This window comes from Pseudophryne corroboree, chromosome 4 (genome assembly GCF_028390025.1).
Source record: "Pseudophryne corroboree isolate aPseCor3 chromosome 4, aPseCor3.hap2, whole genome shotgun sequence".
In the NCBI taxonomy this organism is placed as follows: domain Eukaryota; kingdom Metazoa; phylum Chordata; class Amphibia; order Anura; family Myobatrachidae; genus Pseudophryne; species Pseudophryne corroboree.
This window is the reverse complement of record NC_086447.1, coordinates 619,995,246-620,007,604: the sequence shown is the minus strand read 5'-3', so window position 1 is coordinate 620,007,604 and position 12,359 is coordinate 619,995,246. Positions and strand designations below refer to the sequence as shown.

The 12,359-nt window shown below is 38.1% G+C and overlaps 1 pseudogene; it reads left to right on the top strand.

The window, feature by feature from the left end:
• Positions 1-9,391: 9,391 nt before the first annotated feature.
• LOC134912346 (5S ribosomal RNA) lies at positions 9,392-9,509 on the top strand (annotated as a pseudogene).
• Positions 9,510-12,359: the final 2,850 nt, after the last annotated feature.

Below are 12,359 nucleotides of genomic sequence, written 5' to 3'. Positions count from 1 at the left end.
AACTAACATAGTGTGTACCGTTTATGTTGCATATTATGTTACTGTTTAGTTTCACAGGCCTTATTAGGGAACTTAGCTTATTCCCACAAAGCAACAATTTGTAGCCTGAGTAGTATACGGTTTAAAAATACAAACAGGTTTTTAATAACATAATCACATAAAAACACACATGAAAATAGCTGTATAACATGCGTACAGGATAAAAATTAAATCAGGCTTATCTGTTATCATGTTATTAAAAACCTGTTTGTATTTTTAAACCGTATACTACTCAGGCTACAAATTGTTGCTTTGTGGGAATAAGCTAAGTTCCCTAATAAGGCCTGTGAAACTAAACAGTAACATAATATGCAACATAAACGGTACACACTATGTTAGTTTTTTCTGTTTTATCCGCATGTTCTTAATCCTCAAAAAGACCACTACTTGAGTCAAGTCTCTACCTGCCAGATAAGTTTTTTAATCGATTCTTATCATATATTTTGTTATACCTTCATTTTCCCTAACCCTAATAATTTCACTCTTGGGCGCTTGTTCTTCCAATTCCTGTAACAAATTTTATATGCATGCCAAGCATATTTATATGTATTACAAGCTGCCGCTCTAATAATCTAATGAGAAGTGCTTTTATATGAAATAGGGATTTTTTACCTCACGTATCCTTTTTTTTAAAAAAATTTTTATTATATTTACTACGTTTTAATATATAATACTTTTTTACTGTGCACTATTACCACATAAATTGCACCCGAGCGCCGAGGTCTTCAATTCTATAACCCATATATCAGTTCAGAATCTCAACCAGCTTTCTATCAGGCTTTTCAGTCTGATAGTGTTGCACATCATGATCCCCATTACTATTTGTTATAGAGACTGCTGAGAGCACAGTTCTTTTTCAGAGACAAGGTTTAAATAAATTAATATATCCCTGTGATTACATTTCCAAATAGATGTGAGTAGAACTTTTCAATTGGGGACAGATACATTTACTTGAAGGTCCAGTTGAGCCAGATAACATGTTCACTGATGATTGTTATTTAGAATAGATCAATTGTAGCACACATTTTAATGCTAGACAATCCGGGTGGGATTTTTTTTTGTTACTTGATTTAATTTCATAGTAATTTATAGATCAAGGTCTAATAATACCAAGGCAAATGCTTTTTCTATAGCATAGAGTGGTCAGCGCGCTCCTTGGTAAGAAATGGGGGAGGGGAGAAAGAGATAGGGCAGAGATGGGATGTAGCTATAGACTTGTGTGTGTACTAATCTGTTTTCGTGTGGGTATAAGCTTATGTCAATGAACACTCTAGTAGTGGTTTTAAAGAGTCTATTTTATTAAGGTAAATTGTATTCAATTGAATCTTGCAGACTGCCCTTTGATCTGCACCCTCCTGCTAATACATTAGTGTTCCAAACAGTTCCTTATCGCAAATGTTCCTTCACCACTGTCAGGTGTGTCCTGCAGACTACCCTTTACATGGTATACCTTCCTAGTGGTATACCCGAAAAAGAACCCCAGCTCAGGTAAATGTCAGGTGTACCCTGCGGGTCACCTTTACCATAGGTGTGGTGGATGCCTATGTGCCCTCTGAAGCTGTGTCCTACTTTGTATGTTTTGGGGGTCTGACTAGTGCGGCGTCCCGCCTGTCAGTCCCCTATCATGTGCAACGCTGAGGTGTGGGGTCGTAGGCTGTGTGTGTCACACTTACCGCCGGGGGCAAGCTTCCACCTGCCGCCGGTGACCGCGTCTTTCTCTCCACAACCTCCGATGCCTTTGTCCTCCTCGTCAGTGTCCTCAGTTCCTTCTGGTCCGCGTACGGCTCCAGCAGCCGCCGGTCCTCTCCGTCCACGTGTCCCGTCTGTAACTTCCTGGTTCCCGCGTCAGGTGCAATGTCACGTGAGCGGGCTGTCTGTGATTGAGTGCTGCTGTGTCCCCTTCTCCGGCCGGGGAGGGGAATCTGTAAATGAATGTGGTGTTCTTTAACAAGTTTTCCCAATGCGTTTCAGCACAGATGCCTTTGTCAAGGATTACATGCCTGATGCCCTACAACCATTATAAGCTTTTGTGGCTGTGGTGATTGGTCCATCCCAGTTGTCCTTGGTTACCCTTCTCCACTGTGATTGGAGGATAATCAATACTCATCTGTCAATCATGTCCACTTTAAATTTGTTTTTTTTCCTTTTGAATTGCGCTACATAGCTCAGTTCTCTCATTTTCATTTATAAGTACTCCTATTCTCAGTTAATAAATGTTCCACTTTGCATCTTGTGTGATATTAGTTTATGAGTGTCTGAGGTGATGAGTGAGCTCAGCTGCGTGTGTACAGCAATCTAGTGATAAATTTCACAGTCAAAATGGAAGTCAGACAAAAGTGGTGAAAATGTGGTTATGAGTGGCCCATGTATGTTGTACATGGTGTCTATTGGGTATTTGTGGTTCACATGAACCTCTATTGAAGTGGATGGTACTTCACCATGGGAGAGGGGGGGGATGGGGAAGGGGGGGACATGTTAACATGGAGAGGGATATACGTCCTATCCTATGCCATTATCTATACGTGTTTAATATTCATGAAATGACTGATTATAGGTGTAACGATTGTGTGAGTCCCCCTTATCTGTTCAGATTCCCCAGTTCCTCTCTAGGTTCTGCATTATCTTGTGTTGATCCCATTCATAAAATGACATTGCTTGAAATGTACACGTGGGTGTGTGCGTTTAAGTTATGGTCGATACCTAAAAATGTAACGTGTTTTTATACGGTGCACCTGATTACATAGCTGCGATAATATTGTACTCTATATTGAGTCCTCTCGGTGTGAGGGTCTTCAGATTGAAGATCCCTCTGAGTTCTTCTCTGTTAATTTTTTTCATGTAGTCTCCCCCTCGCCAATTACTGGTTACCTGTTGTATGGCCATAAATTGCATTTTGGAGGGATCCTGCATGTGTTTTTTCTTTAAAATGCTGTGATACACTGTGTTTCTCGTATCCTCTCTTTATGTTCTGTATGTGTTCAGAAATCCTGATTTTTAATGTCCTGATGGTGCGTCCAACACACTGGAGTCCACACGGGCATGTAATGAGGTATATAACCCCTTTTGTGTGACATGATAGTTCTTCTCTGATTTTGTATTTCTGTCCTGTAATGTTTGAGGAAAATTCTGGGATACTCTGTGTTGTTCCAGAGTTTGTTGTTCTGCAACCTAAGCAGGAACCACAATAGTGGAATCCCCGCCTTTTTGTGGTGCCAAAATGCTTTTTCTAGACAATACAATGAAAATCAGGATCTCTCTCAAAGTGTGTTATCTATTCTTCTAGAGAGTAAACTCATGGCTGATCTTGATCTTACTTTAATAGATCTTAGAAAACATATTGCTGTACATTTACTCACTGCCTTAGAAACTCTACTTAAGCGAGATTTATATTGAAGGTGGTTCAGATCCAGGATTATGGTTGTCTGGTTGTTCATTCTCATCTTTTGTTACTACTACACACTTACAAAAGTTGATATTACAACAGTTTCATGATTCACATACAGTAGGGCACCATTGCAAAAAAATAAAAATGTAATAGTTTGGGTGAAAGTTAAAAGCCTGCGAGTTGTAGGCTGTGCGGGACTTTGTGTGAGTCTGCCCATATTATTAATGCGACAATCATTTAAACAGCAAAACCTGAACTGCAACACGCAGTCTATTCAATTTCACCATTGCAGTGGGATGTAATGGAGTTCGAGATCGCCGGAGGTGCGGGATGCTGGCTGATCTTTGAAGTTTTTTTTAAAGGGGCGATCACTTACAATGCATAATTTTGCTTTGTAAGTGTTTGCCCCTTTAAAAAACATCCAAGATCATCCGGCATCCTGCACCTCCAGCTATCTTGCACTCCATTACATCCTGCCATTGGTGTCTAGACAATATTGGTTGCCTCAGAAAGCAAGAGAATTCAGCAATATATAAATAACTGTCCTGTTTGTGCAAAACTCCACCCTCTGCTTCTACTATCTGGCCCATGGAGGGATATCTCTAGGTTTTATCACAGTTTTACTACAACTTTAAAAAAAAATCTATTCACAAATTTAAATAGCACATTTTTAAACGCTAAGTTTACCATTCAAGCTCAAGCAACTTGTCCATTCTTAAAAAAATATTTACAGACTCCATGGATGCCCAGATTCCATAGACCCTGATAAAAGGCCACAATTTATGTCTCAACTTTGAAAAGTTATCTCAAGATTCTGATAATTAAACTGAAATGGTCTTTACTACATAATACAAAAATAAACGGACATGCAGAGACAGTAAATCAGTGGTTGAACAGTTTTTACTCTATGAATGTATAGCAACTATAAGCAAGACAATTAGGCAGTGTACTTTTCTTGTCTTTGGCGTTATTTGCATACAACAGTCAACATTCACTACAAAGTCAGTTTCTCGGGAACTACGGTTATCACCCTCTGTCATTGCCCATTTCAAGCAGCATCAGACAGAAAATAGATGGACGATGATAACAGCCAAATTAAACGGAGTTCAGTCCAGACACAAATTGTAGACAAAAAAGGGGGAATTGGAGTACACACCCTATTTTTTTAACATAATGAAAGGTGCTACTATGCTGAGGCTTCTCGTACTATACAAGATAAAGAGAAATGCTGATGTACACTCTATGCACTAAGAATACTGATAGTCAAAACTATTTTGATAAACTCTTACAATTAATATGGAATATAAGTGAAGTTCATAGCACATGTTTGGCCAAATATGTGGGCCCGTCCACCACGTTCAGGTGAACTTCATTATATGGGTCCCTAACATCTCTAATACTAATTCATTATATAAAATTATCCAGGTCTTACCTTAAAAATAGAGCCCACTCCAATATGTAGTCAGCAATGTGGGAACCTTTTCTAATTAAAACACCTGAGGGTAGATGGGTGGGGTGCCAATACCAAAATGAAGGAGACTCACCTTCAAGTGTACAATATATACACATATATAGAGGAAAAAGGGGAGACCTATTTTTCTAACATAACGAATGGTGCTACCATGCTGAGGCTTCTAGTACTATATAAAGTTGTCATGCCAGAAATTGGAAAACCAACATTCCATATTCTCAGTTTTACCATATTAAATGCAACTGCAGCAATGAACAGGATTGTGAGAACCAACTGACAACATATGCTACCAGATTCAAAGAAAGAAAATATCCAGAACAGGTTATTAACAAAGCATTAGAAAAAAACGCCAAGACACAAAGGCAAGAACAGCCGAAAAAACATGAAAACTTCACTCCATTCATCATCTCCTTCAGTAATTAGGAATCTACCATCAGACAATCTCTTAATAGGCATTGGGACATTCTCCTCATGGATCTGGTTCTAAAAGTAATCCTTCCTTCCAAACCTGATATTGTCTTTCGAAAAACCAGCAACCTAAAGGATATTTTGGCACCAAGCCACTTACCCATAAAAACTACAACAGGAAATAATACCTTTATAAACTGTAAAGGGTACTTTAAATGTGGGAATTGCAACATCTGTAAATTTCTCCATCCAAATAGAAAGACATTTTCTAATCATGACAATACTAAGAAATACCTCATCAAGGATTTTTTAAACTGTATCTCAACAATGGTAATATATCTACTGGAATGCACTTGTGGGTACAAATATGTTGGAAAGACGAAAAGAATCCTCAAATTACGAATCCAGGAACACATTAGAAATATTAAAAACAAAGTGGAGAACCATAGAGTTTCCAAACATTTTATGGAGAAACACAAGTCCAATCCAGAAGAAATCTCCTTTAAGGCGATAGAATGAGTGAAACTTGGCGAGAGAGGAGTTGACATCCTCAACAAACTCTCAAGAAGAGAAATGTTTTGGATCCATGAACTCAAAACCCTATCACCCCTGGGACTGAATTAAACCTTTGAAATTGCTCCATTTCTTTGATCTAACACATTTTCCTTTTCGTTTTTGCCACTACTGTGCACACTTGAAAATTATTTTTCTCTTTCTTTCTTCATATATACAGTACCATATGTATGATATATTTGTTACCCTACACCTAGTTAAAATTGGGTAATACCAGTTTCCGATGTGATGCAACCTCAAAGAAAGTGTTTTATCAAAATACTATGGACCTCCATTATTGGATCCCTTTTTGGATTTATTTTGGACATTTGGCCTAAAGTGGGGTTAACCTAATGGAAATGTATTTACAGCCCCTTCATATTCTTTTTATATTGGGCTCTATTGCACTCTTGATTTCACTTCATAATTTCTAAACATCACTAGTGGTCAATTTTTAGTGCTGTTATAACTATTAGCACTATCACTGACGCTCTTATAGCAGTTATATTTCTTAAAAATGGTGGTGTGTTCTAGTGCGTTGCACTGCCAATATCCAAAATGGTGGTGCGTTCCATTGTGCTCTACCGCTATAATTGTTTTTAATCACTTCTTTTCTCATTCGATGTCACACTTTTTTACAACACAGTACTTATCCAGTCCTTATAGAATCATATTTTATGTTCACAGTTCTCTTGCAATCTTTTTATTACATTCATACTGCTCCACCGGCCACTTCCTTATCTGCAGCGGAAGTGATGTAATCACAATGGTGGTGTGTTCCACTGTTGTAATTGAGTCTAATATTTTTTTTCTTCCTATATGTCACAATTCTAACAACACATTTCTTTTCTATTTCTTCATGTAATCATATCTCATGCTCACAGCTTTTTTAGTATCTCTCTACTATATTAGTATTGCTCCGCCGGCTACTTCTCTATTCGCGGCTGAAGTGATGTAATTAAAATGGCGGTGAGTTCCATGTGCGCTTCACTGCTGATTGAGAAGGTGGTGCGTTGCAGCGTGCGTTCCACCGCCGTCTTTTGCACATGAGCCTTGTATACAGTCTTGTCTTCTATTCTAGTTCATCCACTTGTCACAATTAATCACTTATTTCACCACTGGGTTGGATACATAATATGATCCTCTCTTATGGTTTATCTTGTTTTTTAACATTTATCATGATTACAGGAAGTGACGTCATAATCACTGGCCATGGACAGTCACTACCTTTAGGTATAAATAGAGATCTCAGGCTCATTGTGTCTATCCCCTTGATGAAGTCCAGACACTGGCAGATGAAATGCATTGGGACGGTCTGCTGATATCTCATTTATGGACAGATAAGCTCTATATGTTTTTAAATTTTGTACGTGAGTTTTCCAGCCATTTTATGTCATTGCTTATATTAAATCTATGTATTTTAACTTTTCACTGTTGAGGCTGATAATTGAGTTTAATTGGGAATAAGCATGTTCCCTAAAGATGCCTTGTGAAAATATGCATTGACATATCACGATTTTGTGAATAGTACACATTAAGGCCCTCATTCCGAGTTGTTCGCTCGCTAGCTGCTTTTAGCAGCATTGCACACGCTAAGCCGCCGCCCTCTGGGAGTGTATCTTAGCATAGCAGAATTGCAAACGAACGATTAGCAGAATTGCGAATAGAAAATTCTTAGCAGTTTCTGAGTAGCTCGAGACTTACTCCTACATTGCGATCAGTTCAGTCAGTTTCATTCCTGGTTTGACGTCACAAACACACCCAGCGTTCGGCCAGACACTCCCCCGTTTCTCCAGCCACTCCCGCGTTTTTTCCTGAAACGCCTGCGTTTTTCCGCACACTCCCTGAAAACGGTCAGTTTCCGCCCAGAAACACCCACTTCCTGTCAATCACACTCCGATCACCAGAACGATGAAAAAACTTTGTTACGCCGTGAGTAAAAAAACAAACTTTTTTGCTAATTTACTTGGCGCAGGCGCACTGCAAACCTTGTGCATGCGCAGTTTGCAACTAATCGCTCCGTAGCTAAAAAAAATAACGAGCGAACAACTCGGAAGGACCCCCTACGTTTGCTGTTTTCTCTCTTGTTTACATGTATTAAGCTTCAAATGATGGCTGTCTGATCGAAGCTTTCTTAACCAGATAAGTGTTTCGGGATGGTTTTATTATCTTTTATACCTGTTTGACAATAATTTCAACAGTGGGACAGTGGGAGAACTCCTTTATCTACGGTCCACATTGTTTTAAAGAGAATAGAATTTTTTATAGAAGATACATCAACGACATTTTAATTATATGGGATGGCACACTGGACACTTTTAATCAATTGTATTCATACATAAGTGACAACAATATGAACCTTTCCTTCACCTCCAACACCAATGAAAAATCTGTTGAATTCCTGGACTTAGTCCTAACAGGATCAGAAGGCACCGTCAGAACCAAGAACTTTATTAAAGAAGTAGATCGGAACAGCTACCTCCACTTTAAGAGTAATCACCTCAGAAAATGGAAAAGTAACATTCAATATTCACAGTTTCATAGACTAAGAAGAAATTGCAGTGACCTGAAAGAATGTGAAGAACAGTTGGAGACATATAAGGAAAGATTCAAGCAGAAAGAGTACCCATCCGACATCTTAGAAAAAGCTCTCATTAGAACAAAATGTCTCAAGAGGGAAGATCTGCTTGTTTACAAGACAAAGTGCACAAAGAAAGAATCCACAGCATTTGTAACTACATACAACCGCCACGAGGACCTGATAAGGAAATCATTTAAAACACACTGGGGAATCCTGTTAATGGACCCGGTACTAAGAGAGATACTCCCGCCACGCCCAGAAATAATATACAAAAAATCAAAGAACTTGAAGGATCTGTTGGCACCAAGCATGCTGAAGACTAAAACAGAGAACACTATGATGATACCCAGATGCGTTGGATCTTACAAGTGTGGTCACTGTAACGTCTGCAAATTCCTACATCCCAATCGGAGAAGCTTCAGCGACATGGGAAACCAGAAGGAATACAAAATCAAGGATTTTATCAACTGTAATAACTCATCTGTGATTTACTTACTGGAATGCACGTGTGGAAAAAAGTACGTGGGAAAGACGAAGAGACAACTCAAACTCAGGATACAAGAGCACGTCCGCAATATTAAGAATAAAGTTGACAGCCATACCATTTCAAGGCACTTTACTGAGAAACACAACTCGAATCCAGAAGAACTGACCTTCAAGGCGATAGAACTGGTTAAACTTGGAGAGAGAGGAGGGGATTTGGCAATCAAGCTATCACAACGAGAGATGTTCTGGATTTTCCAGCTAAAAACCATGCATCCACTTGGCCTGAACGAGAACTATGAAATCGCTCCGTTTCTGTAAAGGTGTCGTTGAAGATTTTCTGAAAATATCTAGAATTTTCCTCTGCTTCCCTCACTATTTCACATGTATATACGTAGCACCTCACTAATAAAATAATGAAATAATAAAATTATATAATATATTGTGTTGGCATTATTGTTGTGTACGAAAGAAATACAGTCAAACCACACTGGAAAGGCCCAATCTCAACCGAACTTGGAAGCGAAGCAGTGTTGGGCCTGATTAGTACCAAAAGGGGCGACCCATTGGGAAATTAGGTACTGTACTGAAAGTAAAGGCAACTTCGTATTGCCCAATCACGACGGATTTTCATAGATCACCTGATCACGTAATGTAGGTATAAGCCTCATAAATGCATAATAACCCTTCTCGTAATACATATATGATCACGATATATCCAAGCATGTACTAAGGCAACAGGACCTCACCAAACAGGATACTTAATTAAGGCAACTGCACTTTATTAGATCACCATATCTTAGTTCACTGGCACTTCCAACTAAATGGCAGACACAGCACTGAGCAACTATCACGCATAATATTTTTTTTTATATAAAAATTATGCACCACTTGTTCATTTTTTTGAGGATAATGAGTATTTCCCATAACCCCCCCCCCCTCTACCCACCCTTCTTTCTTTTTATATACAGTTCCTTTTATATATTTATCTCATGTATTTTATGTGCATGTGTGCATATGTGTATGTATGTATGCATATATGTATACATGTATATATATATATATATATATGTATATATTTTTTTATATGACTACATTTATATACATTCCCTTAATTATTACCTGTCTATCCCATAAAAGACATATACTTAATCTTTGTTTAATTTTTGTCTGAATATTTAATATAATACATATCATACAGCCTAATATACATAGGTGTGTACGTGATGTCGACCAATAACATAAGTATAAGATTCTCATGAATATGATATCCGTTTTGCGAGCGCAAAACGCTGTACTATAAAAACTCTCTAAACATATCTTTATTTATATCTCTTTGGGGACCACGTCCGGGCATTGTATGCTTCTAAGAAAAACCATAAGAGAACATGGAGAACGTATCCATGACAACAAAGCAAAGCCGAGAATCCGGGTCACGTGATGCGGTCCACCCGTGCGTTCCATTACATGTCAATTCCGGGACTGAGAAATCATGTGCCATGAGCAACCAATGAGATGGAGACGGAAATGTACACAGCCGGAACTTACAAAGATGTCATCACGCCGCTACACAAGCGCAACCGGAAGCGGGGAACTATACTAAGACGGCGCGCATGCGCATACGAACTTTTTATACAACGGAAGTGTGGCGGAAGTACCGCGCCCATCCGGGATCATCTGTTCTAATGCCCAAATTCTCTTATCTACTAATCTACACTGTTTATGTCATGCTGCATTTAATAATGGCGGCTACTAATAAGGATTAAACTTGTGCTCCAGCAAGGAGAGACTTTCTAATGAATATGTATTAACATAGACAGGATATGATGTCATCACTTAACTCCCAATTAGGGGGGTATATATAGGAGCTCTGTTATACCTTGTCACTTACCCCATGAAGAAGTCTTGGAGACGAAACGCATTGGGCCTTCACCCAGAGACCTCCTGCTGTATCAGTTAAGACTCTATATGCTATTTTTCCACATTTGATTAGCTTATTTGCACAGACAATCCGCACTTTATTTTGAGAATTTAATATATGTCCATTCCCTTTTTTAAAAACAGTTTTTTAGAACTGTATTTTATGTAAAGGACTCTCATTTTTCAATTTTTATATGTAAAAAAAAAATTTCATTGGTACTGTACTTTAATTAATTCCTAATGTTGTGAAATAAATTGATATTATATTTGTATATATCTTTTATATATTTATTACACTTGGTCACATACAAACACCTCAGGTCGCTTATACCCCTATCCGGTATCCCTATCTTTCGTTTTGCGGCAACTTACCATTGCCGTTTTCTTAGGGGGCAGCTGACGCCCAAATAACTGGGAGTGTTTTTTCTAATTGGGAATCTGTGGTATCACAAGTGGTGCGGCATTCTCTTGCAATCACATATATATATATATATATATATATATATATATAAAAATGCAAAAACCCTCACATACTCACTCACTCACTCATGACTGACTCATCACTAATTCTCTTACTTCCCAATATGTCAGGAAGATTAAATTTAACATAGGTATTCTGCAGATTGGAAATAGGAAACCTACGTAACTATAATTTTAATAAATCTCCCCTAAGTGGATGAAAAGTGGTTTGACATAATGACATCATAACCGATGCGTTGCGTGAACAATAACACCCAACTGGACAATCGCATCAAAATTTTGATTGCACCTCCAGTGTGTGGAATTTGCGAAACTACAAAAATGGTCATGTCATTTTTTACAGTATTTGCTATGGGTGCTCCATGGGTAATGCCAAGAACCATGGATTAATATTTACTGACATTAAGATATCTGAAATTTACAGCTCTATAAATTTATGAAATTTTTAACACTCATTTATATCTACAACCATAAATATCAGAAACTCCTGTGCAAAGAACGGGTATAACAGCTAGTATAAGATAAGGAAAATGCGGATGCACACTGTATGCACTAAGAATACTGATAGTCAGAACTATTTTGATAAACTCTTACAATTAACATGGAGTATAAGTGAAGTTCTTAGTACATGTTTGGCCAAATATGTGGGCCCATCCACAGCGTCCAGTTGAACTTCATTAGATAGGTCCTTAACATCTTTAATACTAACACATTATATACCTAGCACTGGGATCCCAATACCATCCCATTTGGCCAAACATGTGCTAAGAACTTAACTTATAATCCATGTTAAATGTGAGAGTTAATTAAATTGTTTGGACTATCAGTATTCTTAGTGCATAGAGTGTGCATCTGCATTTTTCTGTATCTTGTATACAAATTGTAGACAGCCATGAGGTATACAGTATATAAACTCCATCAATTGCTGTAGGAGATAAAAGAACTTGAAAATCTCCACACTGTCTCCAAAATGTGCTAATAGGTTTGTTGAACATTTTGTTATGTTATCAGTTCTTGCAAGTGAGAGTGAAACTGCAGTT